General features: G+C 39.5%; 1 protein-coding gene across 4 annotated transcripts in view; it reads right to left on the reverse strand.

Annotated features, from left to right (window-relative positions):
• SGCG (sarcoglycan gamma) overlaps positions 1 to 18,925 on the reverse strand; it is a 114,629-nt gene that overhangs the window by 56,999 nt on the left and 38,705 nt on the right. Inside the window, exon 1 of one of the 4 annotated variants that reach the window (XM_073226923.1) lies at positions 2,563 to 2,584. The exons of the other annotated variants lie outside the window; for them this stretch is intronic. The gene's annotated coding sequence lies outside the window, so the exon portion shown is untranslated. Of the gene's footprint in view, positions 1 to 2,562; positions 2,585 to 18,925 lie in introns of those variants that run through there. 4 annotated transcript variants of the gene reach the window in all.

Consider the following 18,925-nt stretch of genomic DNA (forward strand, 5'->3'; position numbering starts at 1 on the left):
AATCTTCTGCATCCGTGGATGTTTTGCTGCCCTTGTCTAGCCTGGATTAATACTTAGTCCATAGGCACATACCTGATCATCTACATTTGCCCTCTTACAGTACTAAACTATGTTTTCTACCTTTATCTTGCATCTACCTACCACTTCAGCATTTTATTAAAAATAATAATAATAATAATAACAATAATAATAAGGGAGAAATGTGGGATTCACATATAAGTCAAGTATAAAAATCAAACGAATATTCATATTTGACCTGATTGTTTATAGTTCATAATGCATGATCAAAACCGAATGTTTCTGTGATGACTGCCCTTGCCCTGTTCACCATGTAAGAACTTATTCACTATGTAAGAATTTGTTCACCATGTAAGAACTTGTTCATTATGCTTCAGAAGATTGGAGACTGTTGAGAACTAGGTTTGGGGTTGATTAATGATTGTGCATTGAGTCCCCTATACAGAATTTTATTGTTGTTAACAACCATTTGATCAATAAATATGAGAGATGCCCTCTCAAAAAAAAAATTGGGAAACTTTAATATCCACTCAAGGCAATTTGGATGTGGTTTACAGGAGGGCCAGTGGGAATTCTGTTATGAGGGTTGCCCTTAAATCCCCCCTAATTTGACCTTGGGAACCTATTTGATTATTCACTTGTTTATTGACTTCCCCTCTGGAATGCAAACTCCATGTGAGTCTTGATCATTGCTGTGTCCTCAAAATACAACAACTAACAATTAATAGGCATACAATAAAGGTCTTAAGGGGAAAAGGGTCAATGAATGAAAAGAAAGGAAGAAAGAACTGTTGAATTTGACAAACATTAACTGAACTACCTCCCAGAGGTGATGCCAGAGAATAGGGCAGGATCAATGGAGTAAGTCCTCTGAGTACATATTAACTAAAACATTCTGTGATTTATGAACACACTCAGTCTCTTAAGAAAAGATTTAGCACTTGTGGTCTAACACTCTTTTTCAACAATGATTGTACATGAGACACTAACTCCAAATGGGATACAGGCTAAATGGATAAAAATAAAATGTGCTATGTTAAAGTGTTTTCAGATGACATGTTTGGGAAGAGGACTAATAATTTGTAAATATAAGGTTTCCAGTTATTAAATACTGAAAGAAAACTATACAAGACTGGAGAAAGAGTCTGAGATGCAGCCAGCCACCAGCCTGGGCTCCCGCAGGACAGTGGTTCTTCTTTATCACCAAACAGCAAACAGCAGGCATTTCACAAAAGGCAGCAGTGCAGCCCCATCTCTGCACTCCTTCAGCATAACTCCTTGAGTGAGTTGACTATACTCACTATCTAAGTACGGGTTTTCTATTCTTTCTAGACCTCAGTAGGCTTCGCATCTGCTGCCCCACTGACCTTGCTCCCACAAGCGCACCATTGGCCTCCGTGTTGCTAAACGAACTGTGTGTTCATGTAACCTAGAGCCAGCACTTGCCAAACAGTCGTTGCATCCCCCTTGAAAAGCCTTCTGCACTTGGTTTCCAGAAACCCCACTTGGATTTCTTCCCACTGCTACTTCTCCTTCTCATTCGCCGCTTCCCCCTCGTCTCCCTGCCCTGCCTCAGCTCCCGCACATCTATAAGCAAATGGCTCCCGGTTCCCAGCACACGTTCACCTTGAACTCATGATTACTACACCCAGTTGGGAATCACAAATTCCACATGTCCCAAACAAAACTCCTGGCCTCATCTCCCCAGCCTGCTCCTTGTAAAATTTCCCCACCTCACTGAAGGGCAACTTTATCCTTCAAGGTGCTCAAGTCAAAAATCTACAGGTTGTTCTTAAATCTTCCTTTCTCTATACCATCTCCAATCCATCAACAAATCAACAAATTAAATTACTACCTATAATCCAGAATTGGATTAATCCTCAGCATCATCTTTCACCTGGGTGGTTGTGACAGCCGCCACCCAGCTGTTCTCTGCTTCCACCCTGAAATCTCCTGAAGTCAATTTCCAACAGGGGTTGGAGGGGTCCTCTGAAAACATCAATCGGATCGTGTCCCACCTCTCCATGAATTCCTCCTAAGGCTTTCTCTCTCATTCAGAGAAAACCCCAAGTCCTTACCCGGAGGAGCATGGCCTGTCCTGCCGTTACCCCACCACTCCCCCTCATTCCTGCTGCGGTCACATTGATCTCACTCATCCCTAGTCACCCCAAGCATGCTCCCACTTCCCAGACTTTGTAGTTGAAATTTCCTTTACGTGGAAGGTCTTCTCCCAGAGCACATGGCTCCCCCTTTTTCACTCAACTGTCTTCTCAAAGATCATTTACCAACGGAGCCCTCTCTGATGTCTTACTGAAATAAAACCCTCCACGAACACTACTCACTGCCTATCTCTCTATGCTCCTTCCTGTGTTATTTTTCACCATAGCACTTAACTCCATGTGACCCATTACATATTTTACTTATTTTACTGTAAATGCTCACTTCACCATATGGAAGCCCCAAGAGGGTAGGGTTTCCAACTAGTTTGTATCCCAGATAATTTTTTTTACATTTAAATTTACAACAAAAAATAAAATAGATTACCTCAGAGTTTCCTCAACTGTTTAGTGAGCTGAAACCCACTCACTGCGGACTGTGGTCAGGGCGATCAGCTGTTCGCCGTGAAGGAGACTGAGCTCTTCTGCATCTGCCGAGGTTCTTCAGGGGAGAGGAATCTGAGGAACGCGCTCTGTTTAGCTTATGGGTCACCCCACATCTGTGCACTGCTCTGGGGACGGCTTGAGTAAGAGGATGGATCCTATTTCCTCAGCAGAACATACTGACTACAAACTGGCTTTTGGCAGGTAGACCTGCTGTCTAGTCCTTCCAGATTTGAGCTGTATTTACCAAAGCCATTTTGATTTGATCCCAAATCTGTTTTTTTTTCCAGTTGTGTTCCTTATCATATCACGTTTTATGACTGCCCACTTTAACTTTTTTGGTTAACCTTCCATTTCCCAGTGTTCATTGTATTGCATAAAACAAGGATTTTACTTGAGATAGGCATGATTTAAATGATGAAGTGGAACACTCAGATTTTTTTCTAAAAAGTTCATTTTGTTGTTTAACAACTTATTAGCTTATATTCCTCAGAACTTACGATGACTTTCATTTTTCTTTGACAATGTGTATTCAATTTTTGACCATCAGAGGCTATCGGGTTCAGCTAGCTTCCTTCAGATATTTACTATAATTAGCATTGTGGACCATCCCAATTCTTCCAGCCCTTGAGGTCAAACAACTACAAAGTAGTATTCACGTTGGCAAGAAACTGCCCTGGAATAATGCATAGCACTTTGTGATCTATTTATAAACCCTTTACAAAGAAATTAATGAAATACCTTACACTAGAACTTAAAATCTATATTCCAAGATAAAGAATTTTGAGTTTTAGTACATCTTGAGAAACATATTGTTCTTTTCATATAATCCTTTATTTTTAAAACTAATTTATGTTATCATTAAAAAATTACACTCTTTTCCCTGTTAGCCATCTTTCAAAGTGTGTTCGTGGTGGTACACTTAATTTCAATTGGCTTTAAAGGCTTCTCTAAAATATAGTTATCAACATTTTAATGAACAGGGCTCCATACAAAGAAGCATTATAATATGTTTTTGCATAAATATCAGTTATTATATGCTTTTGAAATCATGGGTCCCAATTTATTATTTAAAATAAAGCCTCTTTAAGATAAGAATTCTACCTTCTACAGTCTTTGATTCTTGTTGTAGTACATAATACAGTGAATTGAGCAGAGTGTCTACTAAATAAATGTTGTTAAATAACATTCTTAATTTCCACTAGCATTTACTCTATGTCTAGTTTGGATAGCCTATTGCCAGGAGTTTCAGACACAGAGATCATGAATACATGGGGGATGTTCAAAAGGAGCTGACACCATGATTTTTTGAAAGGTGGGTTTGAAAAAGAACTAAACAGTCTCTTGGGAAATGAGAAATTTGGTTACATTTTAACATTCAGAGAATGAGTTACATAGCTTAAAGTTATAAAACATATAAAGACAGTTTCATTTATAGCTGACAGATTATATACAGCCGAAAAGACAATCAATGTATAGGAAGAAAGATCTTAGAAAATATCACAGCATGATAAAGACACGAGAAATGTGAAGGTAAGTTTACGGATATGCCTGATGAAGGAGAAGGTCTAAATACATCTCACTGAAGTCCCAGGGGGAGAAACCGGAGAAAATACAGGAAATAAAATGATTGAAGAAGTGCCAAGAAATTTCTATCATTAAAGATACTAACTTGAAAACAGGTATGGGCTCCTGAGCTGGATAAATTAATTCAAATTTATTAAATAAAATCATTCCCAATCCAGAAAAGACCAACAGGAAAGAAACTTCATGACCAGTATGCATGCTAGATTTCAACTTTGTAAATGTAGCAAAGTTAATGAAATCACCACAGTGAAGGCATAAATACAGACTGTGGGCCTAAAGTCCAGGCTGAAGAGAGTGCCTATCTCGACATCTTCCAGCTAGCACTTCTTGTTAGAGCACTTGCTGGGAAGGGCTCTGGGCCCTTGGGCTTGTACAGGGATTCTATGAAGGAAATGGAGGAAGGAGCAATGATTTTATGACTCTCTCAGTTAACCTTTTCAAGGGAGATTAGTGGGAGATTATTGGTGACAGGTGCCTTATTCGCTGGGGATGCTTCTTTCAGCCTGACACAACTGTCACTACAGGTCACCACCTACTCTTACCCCAAAGAAGAGGCTAACTTCAGCTTCTCTTTTGGTGATGGGGCAGGAGCAAAGGACAGGAGCCACCTGTTATTTATATTATATCTGACCCCCCGTAATTACACGGTACATGATAATAGGATATTGCTATAACACTATAGATACAAAATAAATAAATTCACCAGAAACTATAGAAATACCAGACTTGTATGCATCTAATAACCATCCCTCTATACTTATACCTATCTATCAGCTTATCTATATCTATTCAGCTGCGTAAATACAATAAAAAATAAATAACATCAAGAAAAAACTGAGAAAGCCATTATCATAGCAGAGGATTTTTTAACATACCTCCACTGATAGTCCAAACCCTCTAAAATGAGTAAGGCTAAAGAAAACTTGGACAACACAAATGTGTTTAAATGGATATGTATAAAGCCCTATAAAGTGCTTACTTTTTTTCAAGCATATGTGTAACATTTCCAAAATTTGATAACATAGGACTTCACAAGGAAGTATGAAGAAATGCCAGAGTGTATGTTTAATACAAGTCCTTTGCTCTGGTCATACTAAAGTTATAAATGCATTACAGAATAAACCAGTTTTTGAAGTGTGTTAAAAGGTTGAGGCTTGATGATTATGTCCACTCTTACCCATACATTGATTCAGATTACATTTTTCTGCCATAAGCTTAGTGGTTAATTTTAGCAAGTGTTAACATAAAGCAGGGGCTGGAGAAGGTCCACTGGGGGCAGCTTCCCAGTGGTCCTCGCTTCTATGAGGGAGATTCACCTGTGTGTGCAGGGATAGGACTTCCTGCCAGCCCTCAGGGCATGCTGACCCGGGTGTACCAAGCCTCCTTAGAGCACCTATGATGTCAGTTTTAAAACTTCAGGACAGTTGTTTTTCAAAGTCTCAAAAACTGTCTTTCAGACGGAGAGTGAAAAAAGATGGTGGAGTGAGAAGTAAGGCAGAAATCTCCTCCCAAAACCACATATGATGCAAAAATACAGCAAATACAACTACTCCTAAAAGAGTGACCAGAAATAAGAGTGCACCAGCCAGTCTACACCTGGGAAAAGAGAACATCTCACGGAAAAGGGTAAAGTATGAAAGCCACAACCTGGCGGGATCCGAGCACTCCCCCCACCCCAGCTCACTGGCGGGAGGAAGAGAATAAGAGTGCGGAGGGAGTGGAAGCCCAGGATGGCTAAATACCCAGCCCTAGAAATCTACACTGGGAGCACAGACCCACATTGCATGGTGCTCTGGAGATCAGAGGGGTTGAAAACCAAAGTCAGAGACTGAGATTCCAGCTGTGTGTGGTGAACAGGTTTGCACAACCAGCTGCCCTGGGACAAAAGAAAGGAGGGCGCTTTGAAAGACTTCCCAACAGTGAGAGGGCCGCTAATGGCACAAGGATTCAGGAGAAGGAACAGGTGGACAAAATCATCCCGGCACACTCAGCCCAGCAGATTGGAAACTCTCAGGAGCTTCAAGCACTCCATTCCCCTGGTGGGCAGTGCAACCCTGAGGCCCCTCATCGTGATAAGCAGCCTGCCACTTCTTCCTTCCTGCTGGCACATGCACACAAACCGTCTGCCCCTACCATCGCTCCAGACCAGCCAGAGGGCAGCCCTGCCTACAGCAACTACACGGCTTAATGCAGAGGCTGCTCCCTACATATGGATCACTGGCCCTGAAAGAGGAGGCAGGTACTGTGGCTGGGAACCAGGAAAGGCCTTTGTCCTCCCAGAAGGGAGTGGCATGATATATTTAATTCAATGAAACAGAATCAAGAATACTCTAGCCAGCAAGATTATCATTTATATTTAAAGGAGGATTAAACAATTTCCAGATAAGCAAAAGTTGAGGGAATATACCTCCCACAAACCATCTCAGCAGTGTATTTTAAAGGGACTGCTGCAGATGGAAGTGCTCCTAAGGCTAAATAGCTGTCACCAGAGAAAATAAACCCACAGTAAAGGAAGTAGATCAATTAATTACTAAGCAAATGCAAAATTAAATCAACTACTCACAAACTCAGTCAAAGGATACACAAAAAGTACAGAATATGACACCTAATATATTAAGAGTGGAATAGGAAGGCCTATTTAAAGAAGGATGAACAATCCCAAATGAAGTCTAAATTCACAATTAATGAAACTGGAAAAAGAAGAGATAATGAGGCCCAAAGTCAGTAGAAGGAGGACATAATAAAGATCAGATAAGAAATAAATAAAATTGAGAAGAATGAAACAACAGAAAGTATTAATAAAACAAGAGCTGGTTCTCTGAGAAAATAAACAAATAGATAAACCCGTAGCCAGATGTATGAAGAAAAAAAGAGAATCTATACACATAAACAGAACCAGAAATGAGAAAGGAAAACTCACTATGGACACCACTGAAATACAAAGGATTTTAGAGAATACTATGAAAAATTATATGCTAACAAATTGGATAACCTAGAAGAAATGGACAACTTTCTAGAAAAATACAATCTTCCAAGACTGACCCAGAAAGAAACAGAAAATCTGAACAGACCAATTACCAGCAATGAAATTGAAGTGGTAATCAAAAAACCATCCAAGAACAAAACTCCCAGACAAGATGGCTTCACTGCTGAATTTTATCAGACATTTAGAACAGACCTAATATCCATCCTCCTTAAAGTTTTTTAAAATTTAGAAGATGACAGAATACTTTCCAACTCATTTTATGAAGCCAGCATCACTCTAATATCAAAACCAGGCAAAGACACCACAAAAAAAGAAAACTACAGACCAATATCCCTGATGAACATAGATGCAGAAATAATCAACAAAATACTAGCAAACAGAATTCAAAAATACATCAAAAAAGATCATCCATCATGATCAAGTGGGATTCATTCATCAAGTACAACATTTGAAACTCCATCAACATCATCCACCACATCAAAAAAAGTAGGACAAAAACCACATGATCATCTCCATAGATGCTGAAAAATCATGTGACAAAATTCAACACCCATTCATGAAAAAAAACTCTCAACAAAATGGGTATAAAAGACAAGTACCTCAACAGAATAAAGGCCATATATGACAAACCCACAGCCAACATCATACTTAACAGCGAGAAGCTGAAAGCTTTTCTTCTAAGATTGGGAACAAGACAAGGATGCCCACTCTCTCCGCTTTTATTCAACATAGTACTGGAGGTCCTAGCCATGGCAATCAGACAACACAAAGAAATAAAAGGCATCCAGATTGGTAAGGAAGAACTTAAACTGTCACTGTTTGTGGATGACATGATATTGTACTAAAAAACCCTAAAGAATCCACTCCAAAATCCACTAGAACTAATATCTGAATTCAGCAAAGTTGCAGGCTATAAAATTAATACACAGAAAACTGTTGCATTCTTATACACTAATGATGAACTTGCAGAAAAAGAAATCAGGAAAAAATTCCATTCACAATTGCATCAAAAACAATAAAATACCTAGGAATAAACTTAACCAACAAAGTGAAAGACCTATACCCTGAAAATTACAAGACACTCTTGAGAGAAATTAAAGAGGACAGTAATAAATAGAAATGCATCCCATGCTCTTGGGTAGAAAGAATTAATACTGTCAAAATAGCCATCCTGTTTAAAGCAGTCTACAGATTCAATGCAAATCCTATCAAAATACTGAGAGCATTCTTCAACAAACTAGAACAAATAGTTCTAAAATGCTTATGGAACCACAAAAGACTCTGAATAGCCAAAGCAATCCTGAGAAGGAAGAATAAAGCTGGGGGGTTTATACTCTCCAATTTCTTCAAACTCTTCTACAAAGCCACAGTAATCAAGATAATTTGGTACTGGCACAGGAACAGACCCATAGATCAATGGAATAGAATAGAGAGCCCACACATATGTGGTCAATTAATATATGATAAAGGAGCCATGGATATACAATGGGGAAATGACAGCCTCTTCAACAGTTGGTATTGGCAAAACTGGACAGCTACATGTAAGAGAATGAAACTGGATCACTGTCTAACCCCATACACAAAAGTAAACTCAAAATGGATCAAAGACCTGAATGTAAGTCATGAAACCCTACAACTCTTAGAAGAAAACATAGGCAAAACTCTCCTGAATATAAACATGAGCAACTTTTTCATGAACATATCTTTTCAGGCAAGGGAAACAAAAGCAAAAATGAACAAGTGGGACTACATCAAACTAAAAAGCTTCTGTACAGCAAAGTACACCATCAGTAGAACAAAAAGGCATCCTACAGTATGGGAGAATATATTCATGAATGACATATCTGATAAGGGGTTGACATCCAAAATATATAAAGCACTCACATGCCTCAACACCCAACAAGCAAATAACCCTATTAAAAAATGGGCAGAGGATCTGAACAGTCACTTCCCCAAAGAAGAAATTCAGATGGCCAACAGGCACAAGAAAAAGATGCTCTACTTCACTTATCATCAGAGAAATGCAAATTAAAATCACAATGAGATATCACCTCACACCAGTTAGGATGGCTAACATCCAAAAGACAAGGAACAACAAATGTTGGCGAGGATGCAGAGAAAGGGGAACCCTCCTACACTGCTGGTGGGAATGTAAACTAATTCAATCATTGTGGAAAGCAATATGGAGGTTCCTCAAAAAACTAAAAATAGGCATACCATTTGACCCAGGAATCCCACTTCTAGGAATTCACCCTAAGAATACAGCAGCCCAGTTTGAAAAAGACATATGTACCCCTCTGTTTATCACAGCACTATTTACAATAGCCAAGAAATGGAAGCAACCTAAGTGTCTATCAGAAGATGAGTGGATAAAGAAGATGTGGTACATATACACAATGGAATACTATTCAGCCATGAGACGAAAACAAATCCTACCATTTGCAACAGCATGGATGGAGCTAGAGGGTATTATGCTCAGTGAAATAAGCCAGGTAGAGAAAGACAAGTACCAAATGATTTCACTCATTGTGGAGTATAACAACAAAGCAAAAACTGAAGGAACAAAACAGCAGCAGACTCACAGAACACAAGAATGGACTAGTGGTTACTGAAGGGAAAGGGGCTGGGGAGGGTGGGTGGGAAGGAAGGGATAAGGGGAATAAAGGGCATTACGATTAGCACACATAATATGGGGGGCCGTGGGGAAGGCAGTGTAGCACAGAGAAGACAAGTAATGACTCTATAGCATATTACTATGCTGATGGACAGTGACTATAATGGGGTGTGTGGTGGGGACTTGATAATAGGGGGAATCTAGTAACCACAGTGTTGCACATGTGAAACCTGAGCATAAGATTGAGTATCAATGATACCTTAATAAAAAAAAAAACAGTCTTTCATAAACCATGTCACCCAAGTCTAATATCCAAGTAGCATAATTTCTTATTTTGCAATTAGTGCCATCATGTTACATCAACCATCAAAATGACAAAGAGATGTGTATCACAACTATGTGACTACATCATCATGTCCAGTAGGAATTAGTTGCATGTAACAGGCAATCGGTAAACACGTACTGAACAAATGAGTGTATTAAGAATGTAAAATGGGTATAAAACAGGTTTATGTGATGGTAATGAAAAAATGAGATAGTGACAAGAGGACAAAAGCACAAAGAAAAGAGAGCAGAGAGTCTAAAACAAGGATAAAGAAGTAAAAAGTGAGAGTATGTGTTGGTCACTTTCCCAGTGAAGGAGAAAGTCAATGTGCTCGTTAAATCAAAGCTGACTAGATCGTGCCAGCACTGAGGATCACTGGGTGTGTTCTACCTTGATTTTCTTTTAAACTTCCAAGAAATAACCAATTCCTTGTTAGTTAGCTAATTCTCAAAGTATTTCCTGCGAAGTGTTTGCGTCATAACTTACATCATTGTGAGTGGGCACCAACATTTAGGAACACCTTTTACAAAGAAGTTGATGAAATAATACGTTGTATTAGAACTTTTTGTCACACATATGTGAGAGTGAGAAAATCATGACAGAAAAATTCAACTTACGATAATAAATTGGGAAAGATATTTGCTTCAATATGTGACAAGCTTAATACTCTTAAAAATACAAATAATTCAATAAAACTTGAGTGAAACTGTGTACATACATCAAAGAAACACAAATGACTCATATGTGGTAAGAAAAAGTTCACTGTGAACCAAACAAATGCAAATAAACCCAAGTGCTATAGCAGTTTTCAGAGATTAAAGGAGGTTTAAAAACTGATAGTAGCCAATATTGGCAAAGTGTTGGAAAAATGGACATGGCGCTTTGCTGTTGAAAATGAAAATTAACACAATCCCTCTAGAAAGATATTCGGCAGTATGTCCCAAGAACCTCAAACAAATAGAGTAATTTCAGTCCAGGAACTTATTCCAAAGAAACAATTAGGAATGAAAATGAAGTTTATATGTAAGGATATTTATTTTAGCATTACCTACAATGGTGAAAAACTGGAAACCAAATAAATGATTATGGATTAAATATTAAAGTAATTAATTCATTACATTAGTACAGTATTAATGGTTTCAAAAGCATATAACCCTAAACTGCTAATGATACAGCATTAAATGAAAAAGAACATTGAATTGCATATTAAAAGATGTACCCATAGGAAAAAGACCATAAAGAAAATGTAAAATTGTCAATAATTTCCTCCTACATTCTTTTTCATTGAAAATTGCATTTCCCAAATGCATTTCTGTGATTTTTCAGATTTTTTAGAATTTATGCATATTCATCTTGAAATGTATCTGTCTTTTGAGATAATTCCTTTGATAATCACAAGGTTAACAGTAATAAATTTGCCATACTTGTCCCAAATTTATGGCTACATTAAGGATGACCAAATAATCTCAGGAATAGTTCTGCTTTATCTTTGAGTCAAATTGCTTAGAGTGGTACACTTAAATACAGCAAAGTACATGGATTATAATGATCAATACCACCCAAAGTTACAATCAGCATAAAGCTCACAATCAACAATGCCTCTATTATAAATGCACACATACATGAATGTGCGTGTGCACACACACGCACACACACATACATTAAAAGGTCATCAAATTGTTCTCTATTTTCTACAATAGTATTGCCATTTTAAAATAAAATGGCAAACTCTGCCATTTAAAAAAATTCCTTACAAAATACACCAAACCAAACAATAAATGCTCTTTAAATAGCTAACAGACCTGAATGGAGAAGAAACCTTTATTTAAATGAACAAGTGAGTAAAAGGTAAAAGAAAACCTCAAACCCACTGTCATACAAATATTAGCTTATGAAACTGTGGTTTTAGAAGTCATGTTTTGTTTCTTAGTTCAGATATAGGCTTATTTTTTTTCCTTTCTTTTTCATTTTTTTTTTTTTCATAATACCCCTCAATCCCCTTTTCCCTCCCTTCCCACCCGCCCTCCCCCACCCCTCCCCTTTGGTAACCACTAGTCCCTTCTTGGAGTCTGTGAGTCAGCTGCTGTTTTGTTCCTTCAGTTTTGCTTCATTGTTATACTCCACAGATGAGGGAAATCATTTGGTGTTTGTCTTTCTCCACCTGGCTTATTTCACTGAGCACAATACCCTCTAGCTCCATCCATGCTGTCGTAAATGGTAGGACTTTTTTCTTTCTTATTGCTGAATAGTATTCCATTGTGTATATATACCTCATCTTCTTTATCCATTCATCTTAGGCTGAATTCAACTTAGGTTGCTTCCCAGATAAACTTACTTTACACAGCATTATGTTTATAAAGGTGGGCAATTCCAATATATTTTTTTGTGTGTTTTTTCCTTGTTTGTATTAAGTAACCTCAGATATCTGAAGCTTTTTTGGTGTGATTATACAGTATTTCACTATGGAGTAGTATCAACATCCAGAAACTGAAGCTGGCAGAAATAAGACCCATGAGAAAGAACAGTCCTAATGTCTAGTAGAAGTGCATGCATTGAAGTATCACAACAGAGACTATCATTCTTCTCCAAAGACTTGGCCTCTTAAACAGAGTCAGGCATTATTTGGTACCAAATATGCTCCAGTAACCACATGTACCTTTGATTTAGTGCACCTACATCAAGTGGGAAAAGACAAATTAGGAGTTGGCTTCAATGACAGCCAAGTTAATGTTAACAAAATGCTATAATGAGGAACGGCTGGAAGCCCAAGGCCAGTGCTGTGTCTACTTCTACATCACCCTAGCGTGGGCACTGACTGTTTTCTTCTGTATCATGTTAGGGTGGGCACCGACGACTGTTTCTCTGTATATATTTGAGGGGATACCTATTTCCTTCTATATCATATTATGGTGGGCATCTGTTGTTTTCCTCTGTATTATATTAGAGTCTAAACAATCACTCATTGTCACTAGTCTCTGAGAGAGAAGTTGCTCCTGGTACAGAAGCTCAGGGACCTGCTGCTGCTGCACTGGCAACATCTTCCCACTACTTGGAGCGAGCTTGCTAGAGAAGAAACCAGGAAGGATGAATGCAGAATTCTACTGACATCCTTTGGGAACTTAAATTCAGCACTACTGATTTATTTTATTATCAATAAGTTCCATCGTTGCTTGAACTTCTTTAACTTGGAATTCTGTCACTTTCACCTGAAACAATCCTAAATAATGCATATATGGGAGATGTGAAGGCAGTACATCTTACAATGATGAACATGGAGTAAGAAAAAATGAACTAACTTGGTAGATGGTTTTCAACTATTTTTGACCTATTTTCCTTCCAAGTCAGATAGACTCTTCTAAAAAACAATTAACTTTTTAGATATAAAGGTATTTTTCTGAGAAAGTTATTTTGCAATCTTTATCTTTGCTAATGTCAGAGAAATCACATGACCTCTTTGCTTCCGAATCCAGTATTTATTTTCCTATGCTCATTTTATTTATTTCTTTCATTTTATTTATTTCATTCTTCACTTTATTTGAAATGAGTGGCCACTCCTCCTTGAAAACATTTTCCTTTCTGGTTTTGTTGACTCCGTGATCTCCTGATTTACTGTCCATCTCACTGGACTTTGCTTCTCAGCCTCTTTCGTAGTCTCCTCCCCGCTGTCTGTTTCTATCTCTTTCTCCTCTAACTGTTGGATTACCCCTGCACTTGTTCTGGGACCATCTTTTTTTGATCTTTTGAGGTAGTTCTATTCATTATAAAACAACTTATGAACTGTTTATAAGCTGATGATTCTCAAATTAATATCTATCTAAGAGATCTCAGAACTCTAGACTCTTATAGCTGATAATTGCTTTTGAAGTCTCCACCTGGTATTTCAAATTGAACTTGCTCAAAAATTAACTTAATTTTCAACAACCTTACCTCTTCTTCCGGATCTCCTCCTTCCTCTTTCTCTTCCCCTTCAGTAACAGCAGCACCTATTCCCAGCTGACCACCCCGGACACCTGAGTGCTCCCCACTGTTCCTTTGTCACCCCGATACCTATTTTATTAGCAAGTCCTCTCATGTCTGCAAGCTAATTAAAGATTCGGTCCGCCCTGCTCTCTAATCTGTACAGCCGCTGCTCCGATCCGCACTGGTGTTTTTTACCAGCTTCTTCATTTGTCACCTGCATCTATTCCTGCCCTCCTTAGTATGATTGTCCACAGGTGCCAGAGTAAGACCTTCAAGTACAGCAAGATGACCACGAGTCATCCTGAGTTCAGTTGGTGGCTTCCCGCTGCACTTCAGATGAAGCCCCACTCTAGCTGCTCTGCCCAGCCTTTTCAATTCTATTTTACCCCAGTTTTGTACTGACGGAGAAATGAGTTGGATTTGGGAGGATGATTAGCATCAGAAAAGTACTGTTTCTACTTTTGTTTTGCGACTATAGTATCTCAGGCATTTCCTTTGTGATCATAGAAACCAGACTGAGTTGTAAAGACATTCCTTCTTTAACTCTACGATGAAACTTTGTGATCATCAATTGTTAGGCAAGTGACTCAAATATCCTGTCAGGCTTCTTCTCACAGTGGGAACTCCTGACCACCCTGTGCTGGGAAATGTCCCGGCATCTGGCGGAGCACATCTGGAAAGCTCTATGGCAGGGCTCTGTGGTTCTGACACCTAGTCTTGTCCATGAGATGCAGCCCACAGAGCCGATTTCATGCTGCTTTCTGCACTTGGTTCCTTGAAACTAGAGTTCTTGCTGCTTTCTCTCTCCTTCTAGAGACTGGCACCTCTTCCCCCAACTCTGCTCCAGTGTGAGGTCCTCCTAAAGTTCTGGCAGAAATGCAAACAAGATTTACTTGGAGATCCAAAGTGCCTTACAGTCAAGACTCCTGAGCAAAAGTGGAGAAGAAAGGCATGGTATTATTTGAGCTGGGCGTATCTCTTTCCCTTTTAAAAAATACATTTCTTTGATTCAGATGGTCCATAATGAACAAGAGGGTTCATTTCTTGATGCCTATGTAGCTTTTTAGAAAACGGTATATGGTTACTTTTTAAAAAAGTTTTGTTGTTGATGTTGTGTTCTGTCAAATTACTCAGAAAGTACCTGCAAATATGTGGAACATTTGATTACATAATATTTTCTAAATGCTTTATCAACAAAAAGGTATTACCAAATACAGAGTTCAATTATGCAGTTATTCAAGAAAAAATTTTTAAACACATGACAATTTCTCAGGGCTGTTGATTGGCATCATAACTTTAAAAAATTGTCCTAATGTTACTAGTGATGTCACACCTCTCCTCTAAGTCCTCAGTGCTACCTCCGCACCTGCTGGCCTCATCCTTGCAGCAGATGGAATAGAAGTCTTATCAGTGAATTACAAACATTTAATGTAATGGGAATTTTAAGTTTCATAAGGATTATCATGTCTCTGAATGCTATCATTCTCCCAAGCAAAGCCATTTATTATCATTGGACATCCAACATTCAGAACCAATGTGGTTAACCTTATAATATTTGCTCTGCTATATCCCCAACATATTTATATATCCTGCATATCTGGAGGCCTGTATTTCCCTAAGATTTGTCACCATAGTTCACTGCTCCTAGAATGTTTAGTATGGGTGTTATACTTGCTATTACTGACATGATGAATAAAATTCATGGTCTTTTGACTTTGAAGCAAGACCATAATATTATTTCAAAGAATATGTATTTATAAAATAGGATGATGTTACATTTTGACAAAGTTCTGGAAACTAGTACTACAGACACAATTTGTATCAAATCAAAACTCTATAATATCATTAATATAATCAATCAAAAATCAACTACCAATTTACTGATATTATTATGTATATTATTTATATAATACTTATGTACTTTCCATGTAGATTCATACTAAAATACTTCAATCATTATGTCAAAATTCTTTTCACTTAACATATAAAAACCTTAAATATTTATTTTATATTTTTTGTCCCCTTAAAATGTTTTGATAACAATATTATTTAATCAAAGCAATCACCAAAATAAGAATGACGTCTAATTTGTCTATGTTGAGAGTAAAGGGATGATTGTCTAGTTGAATTTAAGAAGTCTTTAAGGTATAATTTATACTGGCAGTTCTGCTGGTAGTTTTAACTTTTTTGCTTACTTCTGAACCATGCAAATTAATCTGATACACAAAATTTTCTCTCCTGTTTCCAGTCTCCTATTTTATTGAACATCCAAAAAAATAGCGTGTCTATGTTCTCTTATTATTTATCCCATATCCACAAGGGCAGGATTGTGTTTTTACTGTTAGGCACCTGGCCAGTCCCGTCGCCTAGAATACTGCCAGTATTAGTTGATTGAATGGATGAATATAATACAAAGATTAATTCTCCACCATTAAATACTATTTTTAATTTGTTGTTTTACATGATTGTACTTTGGTCATACCTACAGAAGTAAAACAAGTAAAGAACAAAAATTATTTTCTCAAAAACTCATTCAAAAATCAAATAATCAAAGAGCCAGAAAACATTAAGAGAATTATTATAGCAGATAGTGTGGTGTGCCTCACAGACCTCCCCTCGGCACCAAGGAAGGCCTTCTCCCAGTTCCCAGGACTGTTTTCTGCTCACAGTTGCCAACAGGACCCCTGTTCTGGAACTGTCTTTGGTGAAGAGAACTGACTCTCCCAAAGAGATGTTCCTCCCAGCAGCTAAGTGACTGTGGTACCAAGACTGGGCCCCACCTCCATTCAGGACATCCCTGAAGGGCCAGTCCGGCTTCAGAAAGCACCCTTCCCTCTCCCCAGCCAGCCGTGTAGGACGGTTAAGACCTCTGTTTTCACTGCATTGCTGTTGAACTCCTTCTGCTCAATCCTGTTTCCTCCACTCCCTCAGAGCTGTTCTTCCTAAGAACATTTCCTAATAAACTTCCTCTGTGCAAATCTCAGTCTCCTGTTTTTTTCTGGAGAAACTGATATAGCAGAGTTGGTGGCCAGAAGTAGTCCAGGGAAGAAGTCTGAAGTGGTATTCTGGCTGGATCACCTGCAGCCACTGGCAGTGAGGACCCCAATGCCGGCAGCAGGTGGAGCACTGATATGTCACAGCATGCAGGGCAGGCCTCACTGTTAAAACTGTCCCTGATGATGGACTGGGATAAAACATCAGTGGGAGAAAATTTACTCGTGGGCAATGTATAAGGGGTTTAAAGGTTTCAGATAAAGTAATAATCGTAAGGACAATAAGATTGGTATCTTTGCTGATGTCCTTCAAGGTGTTGAAGAAAGATGCCTCAAGTCTGAGATGATGCAAGGCGAATTGTACAACTCAGGGGGCCTCCCTGGCAGCTTGTGCAGAGCCTCTCACCTCCTGTAACTGAAGGGCAGAGCCGGCTGAGCACCGGTCTTTATAACAGCAGTAAAGCACCACGCAAGAGTGACTTTCCTCCTAAGTAAGTCTGCTCTGTCAGGATCAGGGACCTGGCAGGGTGAGAGAGGGACCCTGGGACTTGGTAGGAGACACCAGGACCAACGCACTGGAGGAGCTGCAAACTCCAGACACCCTGGGACGTTGGGGATGCAGAGTGGCCCACTCCTTCATCCACTTGCAGGGGGTGTGCAACATGCTCACCACCTCCCCTCTGGGCCACCTGACCAATAAATAGTTAGGTTAAATCACAAGGTAACCCAGGTAGGGAAGAGTGGGCCTGACAAGGAAATAAAGAAATCGTATCCCAGAGGGCCTCTCCAGCATGTATCAGCAGGAGATGACAGGATGCCTCAAGGAAGACAGAATATAGAATTGGATAAAGAAGCACTTGTTGATAGGAGAGCACCCCCCAGTAATGCAGAATTTAACACTAGGCAAGGGTCTTGGAAGATGGTAGTTTCACACTTTCAGGCAGCCCATCACAGCTTAAAGAAACCAGCGGCTTAGAGAAAGACAAAATCCAGAATCGCCAAGCTAATTGTGGAGGATGGATGGGCAGCCAACAAGGGAATTGCCTCAATCCACACAGTCAAAAGACACCAGGGATGGATAATCAGGAGGCTGAGGCCACTGGCCCCCACAAAAGGAGTCCCAGCTCTTTGATGAGTTTCCAGAACAAGCCAGTCTCCTGACCCGGAAATCCTTTACTGTGGAGAGGCCAGGTCTCCAGAGGGAGGTGCAAACGTACACAGCAATGGTCCACCCCGCCGTGCTCCGGCTGAACCGAGGGCATTAATGCACAGCGGGGAAACGGGACCTCGAGCATTCTGAGGACACGGGACGCTGAGTCTAGTTCTACTATTAAAACCATGAGCCCTAAGTGTCATCATGGACTTTCTGTTAGCACAAAGACATACAGGGACCAGGTGATAAGTGGAATCCTGGCCCAGATCTGGCTCACAGTGGGTCTGTGGAACTACCGAGGAGTTGGTTTCTTGGTCAACAAATGTATAATTGGGATATACCTGGTAGTTGGCAGAACTCCCACATTCGAAGTTCCTTGGCCTGCAGGTTAAGAGGTATTCCAATGGGGAAAATCAAGAGAAAAGTTTTCAAACTGCCCCTCACGCCCTCTGCATCCCAGGAAGAAGGGCAGTGATCAGTGCCACTCATAAAGGACCGGGCTAGTGCTCTCACCATGCTCCCACCTAAATTCACCAATCTGGACCTCAGAAAAACCAGATATATACCACATACATCAAACTCGATCACGCAGGTGTCACTTGCCGCTGCTGTGCCAGATGAGGCATGCTCGCCTGGCAGCCTGACTGGCTCCGGGGGCGTGTGTGGCCCTGCTGAGCTGGTAAATGCAC

This window comes from Manis javanica, chromosome 1, assembly GCF_040802235.1.
Source record: "Manis javanica isolate MJ-LG chromosome 1, MJ_LKY, whole genome shotgun sequence".
Classification (NCBI taxonomy): domain Eukaryota; kingdom Metazoa; phylum Chordata; class Mammalia; order Pholidota; family Manidae; genus Manis; species Manis javanica.